Consider the following 5,432-nt stretch of genomic DNA (forward strand, 5'->3'; position numbering starts at 1 on the left):
ATCCAAGACACTAAAGAGCTGAACAGAAGATTCCTAAAGGCAGCATGGAATGACAAAGCAAAATACTACAATGAAATGTGCGAGGAGCTAGAGTTGGAAAATCAAAAGGGCAGAACTCGTTCAGCATTTCTTAAGCTCATTGATTGTTTTCCTTTTGTTGAACCATCCTTGCATACCTGTTATGAATCCTACTTGGTCATGTTGGATTCTATTTGCCAGTATTATATTCAGGATTTTTTGCATCTATGTTCATGAGAGATATTGGCCTATAGTTTTCTATTTTGGTGGTGTCCTTTCCTGGCTTTGGTATCAAGGATGTTTGCTTCATAGAATGAGTCTGGGAGAATTCCATCTTTTTCTATTTCTTGAAATAATATATGTAGAATTAGTGACAGTTCTTGTCAGAGTGTTTGATAAAATTCACTTGTAAAATCATCTGGTCCAGAATTTTCTTTGGTTGGAAGTTGTTGTATTACCTTTTCAATTTCTTCTTTTGAAATGGGTCTGTTCAGATGTTCAATTTTGGTTTGTGTCAGTTTAGGTAGGTTGTGCATTTGTAAGTATTTGTTCATTTCCTCTAGGTTTTCATATTTGTTTGAGTATAGTTTTTCATAATACTCTACTGTTAGCTTTTTTATTTTAGTTGGTTCTGTTGTTCTGTTGCCTGATTCATCTTTTTTTTTATTATTTGTGTCTTCTCCTTTTCCTTTGTAAGTTTTGCTAATGGTTTGTCGATTTTATTGACCTTTTCAACCAACCAACTCCTAGTTTTGTTGAGAGTGTCAATTGTTTTTTTGCTTTCTGTTTCACTTATGTCTGCTCTAATTTTTTATAATTTCAGGTTTTTTAGAGGGTGTTGGGTTTTCTTGCTGTTCTTTTCCAATTTGCTGGAGTTGCTGCTTTGGTTGTTTCCCCGAGGTTTTGATGTTTTGATGTTTTCATTGTCATTTGTTTCAAGAAACTTTTTAATTTATTTTTTTTATTTCTTCTAGTACCCAGTCATGTTCGAGCAAGGTGTTCTTCAGCTTCCAAATGTATGGCTTTTTTTCTCCTTTATCTTCTTATTATTAATTCCTAATTCTGTAGCATTATGGTCTGAAAAGATGCTTTCTATGTTTTTTAATTTATTGATGCTTGCCTTATGACCTAGAATGTGATCTATTCTGTAGAACTTTCAATGAGCATTCGAGAAGAAAGTATACTGTGATTTTGGGGGGTCCATTAGCCTATAAATATCTATGAGGTCATATTGGTTTATTGTGTGGTTTATTTCTTCAGTATCTCTCTCAATACTGATCATTCTATCTTTTCATTAGAGGTGTGTATTGAAGTCCCCAAGTACTATAGTATTGTTGTCTATTTCCTTTTTCAATTTTGTTAATATTTGTTTTATGTATTTTGCATAGATATTTATTATTTCATGTCCTCTTGTTCTATTGACCCTTTGAGCATTATGTAGTGGCCTTCCTTGTCCTTTGTGATGGTTTTTACATTGACATTTCTTTCATTAGAGATTAATTTTTTCTGGTTGCCATTTGCTTGGTGTATTTTCCTCCACCCTTTTACTTTTAGTCTTTCTTTATCTTCATTTTTCAGGTGTATCTCTTGTAGACAACATACTGATGGATTTTGGATTTTTATCCAATCTGCTACTCTTTTTCTCTTCAGCAGTGCATTTAAACTATTCACATTCAGTGTGATTATTGAGAGGCAAGGTTTTATTGCTATCATTGTGTTGAGTTCTTTTTGGCATTGTTGCTAGTTACTTTGGACCATGCAGCTTTCTGTGGTATGTCCGTAAAAAGGACATCTTTGAGTCTTTCCTGTAATGCTGGTCTTATTTTTACAAACTCTCTTAGGTTCTGCTTTTCTGGGACTATTTTGATCTGTCCTTCATATTTGATGGATAATTTTGCTGGGTACACTTTTCTTGGTTGACAGTTTTGTTCTTTGAATGTTTGATATAAGTCCTTCCATTTTCTTCTTGCTTGTGTGGTTTCTTTTGTGAAATCGGCACTTAATCTTGAATTGTTCTCCCTTATAGGTTACTCTTTGTTTCTCCCTTGCTGCTTTCAGGATTTTCTCATTTTTGGTTCTGGCAAATTTAGCTATGATATGCCTTGATGTTTTTCTTTTGGGCTCTAGTCTATAGTTCACGGAGCTTCTTGAATATATATTCTCTCATTCTTCATTATGCCTGGGAAGTTTTCCTCTAGTTATTCTTCCACAATTCTTTCTCTGCCTTTACTTGCTTCTTCCTGTTCTGGGATTCCAATGATTTGCATGTTATTTCTCTTGATGATGTCCCACAATATTCTTAAGTTTTCTTCTTTTTCCTTCTTTTTTGAGTCTTCTTTTTGCTCTAGCAGATCAGTGGTCATGATTCTGTCTTCAATTTCATTGGTTCTGTGTTTCATCTGTTCAACTCTGCTCATGTGTCCCTCCATCATGTTGACAGACTCTAAAACATTGGACCTTAGATTTTGGATAGTGGTTTCTTGTTTTTCCAGTGCCTCTAATGCCTCGTTTGTTTTCTCTGCATTGTTCTGTATTTTTTTTTTTTTAGGTTCTCCTGTTTTTTGCTTGTAGTATCCTCTAATTCGTCAAGTTTGTTTTTTATCCATTGAATATATTCAGTCACTCTTCTTTTAAATTCTGTGTCAGAAAGTTCCATCAGACTTTCTGGCTTTAGGAAATCCACTGATACTGTGTTACCCTTTGGGGGTGACATCTTGCTTTGATCCTGTGTATTGTGTGAGATAACTTGCTTTCTTCGAGACATTGATATGTTCTTGATCTGAAGACAATGTTCTAGAGATCAGTTGGGTAGCTACCCCACTTGTGTGTTTCTCTGAACTTCTGACTTCAGGGAAATGTTAGTTCGGAGCCTGTGAGAGCAACCTCTTGTTGGTAAGACAGGTCAAGGTGCTCCTGATTAAAGACAAATTGATTGGCCAGTGTGGAGCCAGATGGGGTGAGGCAGGCACAGGGTTGGGGTGATCACAAGGGCAGGTCAAACAGTTGTGGGACCTCACTCAGACCTCAGTTGTCTGGGTGTACTCTTGATTGGGGTCCCTATTCATATTCCCACTGTCAGTTTCCCACCTAGTGGTTTTCACTCAGTGTCCCCTACCCAGTGGCACTTATGCAGGTGCCCTCACACAGCAGCCCCTGTCTAAGCAGGGTCCTGGGTCCAATGGTACCCAAAAAGTCAGACTCAAATTCCCAGCGACCCACCAGACCTCTGGCTGGTCTGCAGAGTCCTCAAAAGTTCAGACAGATTACCACTGGCTGGCTCATTCCTGGGCATTCAGCTTGCACAAAAGAGCTAGGCCAAATTCCCCCCAGTGAGCATGCCCTTGGGTGCTCTCCCAGGTAATAGGTAGTGCCCAAAAAAACCCAGTCAGTATCCTACGGGCCTTTCTCCTGCCAGATTAGTCCCACAGCAGCTTGGCTGATGCCTTTGGGCAATGGCTGGATCAAAAAGGAACTGCTGCAACAAAAGTTCTGATTCGAAATCCGACTGTCAATGGCTCATTGCGTTGTTTGGTCTCTGTGTGGCATGAAGGACTCTCTAGTGGCTCTCGGGCATCACTGAAGTTGCAGGGCTCTGGCAGAGGCACGTGGTTGTGGACTTGTGGGAGGAGAGGGAAAAAGCATGTTGCTGTGGAGGGGTGGAGGGGTGGCAGGGGAGCATGGGACTGGTGTGGGTGGGGGGAGCACAGGGCTGGGACACTACCACTGGGAGGCAGGGGGTGGGGCTTGGGCACAGGCCAGGGTTTTATGCAGAGGCATGCCGGAAGGTGGGGTCACATGGCTCCGGGCTACAGGGGCGTCACACAGTGGCAGGCCATTGCTCCTCTGGGGTCACACGTGGCAGGGGGTGGTTGCTCCTCAGAGTCATACGGTGGCCTGTGGTTGCTCCTCTAGGGTCTCATGGAGCCTGGGGGCATTCGGTTGCTCTCTGGAGTCACAAGGTGGCGGGTCATTGCTCCCTACTTGCTCCTGGTGGGTGGGTTCCACAGTGGCTTGGCTGGTGTCTTTTTGTTGGGACTCAGCTGTCCTGTGTATAGTTCAAATTCCAGCTCTCTGGCTGCTCTCTAAAATATTGTCAAAGCATTTTGTATAGGCTTAGCACTACAGTTCAGAGTAGGACATTTTCTCATACTTCATTCACAGTATTCCCTTAGATTGCAAAGTCAAAATTGGCATTGCCAACAAGTAAACTAAATAATACCTTCCCTGCTACCCAGACTCATTTGAAATATATACTGTTGCCCATATTTATTTGAAATGAGGTTTGCTCATCATGAGATTTATGAGTAAAAGATTCCCCTTAGGTCTTTGCAGAATTCTGGTCTGTACCAAGTTGTGTTGTATGTTTCTAGCAGTTCTTGTTGCATCAAGGGAGAAAGGTGGACAGTCTCCTCCCATTGTTATTTACAGCCTTGGAAACTCAATTAAAAGCCTCTATGAGTAGGAACTGAGTTGGCTGCAGTGAATCTTTTGGGGTTTATATCTTTATCACTGGATCTTTGAGTATATACCACTTATATAACCTGAACATTTCTAACCTAAGTAGACCAGTCTAGTTGATATTGAGTTGTTTCTGGTTTACAGTAACTCCTTTCTTGTTAGAGTCAAACTGTGCTCCATAGGGTTTTCAATGGCTGAGCTTTCAGAAGTAGATCACTAAAGTGCCTCTGGGTTGACACAAACCTCCAACGTTTTAATTTAGCATCCAAGTGTGCTGTTTACACAACCCAGGAAGTCCTAGAAAAAAGCCTTGGAAAAAAGGTCTTTATTCTATCTGTTCCCTTGAACAGTCTTAGAATAGGACCATGTGCTGTCTCTATAAGCATGAGTCACCTCCTCAGCAGCTGACATCAAGACCACTTGAGGAATCATGCATGGAAAAGGAGAAGGTTTCAGTCACTGTCTCCCACTACTTACTTGTCCCACTCTCAAGATCAAAAGCCAATGAACTTTGGGCCTGGACAAATTTCAAAAGGCCCCTGGTAATAAGCATTCAGAAGTTGTTTTCAAAAACACAGGTCTCTTTCAGAACTACAAACAATGTTGTCTTCACAGAATCCAGCTTTATGTTTTACGATACAGTTAGATTACTGGGAAAAAAATCCTGAAGCATCAACCTCTTCAAGGATTTAGGTCTTTTACTTGGTCTTCATCAGTAGATAAACTGTTGTATAAAGTTGTAGATACTTCTAACTCCTTGAGGTGCAACAGTTTCCCTAGCCAGCCTTCAGCTTCTTTCTTTTTTTAAATTATTATTAAATTTTATTAGTTTTAATGAGCATCTACAGAGATTTTGGGTTCTCATTCATTCATTGTTGCACTGTTTTCTCTCCCCCCCCCGAATATCTGTTTTAATTGTCCAATTGCAACAGTGCTTGTCAAAGCCAGTTCTGATT

The sequence above is a fragment of the Elephantulus edwardii genome, unplaced genomic scaffold, assembly GCF_000299155.1.
Source record: "Elephantulus edwardii isolate Elephantulus edwardi_28Jun2011 unplaced genomic scaffold, EleEdw1.0 scaffold00365, whole genome shotgun sequence".
Classification (NCBI taxonomy): Eukaryota; Metazoa; Chordata; class Mammalia; order Macroscelidea; family Macroscelididae; genus Elephantulus; species Elephantulus edwardii.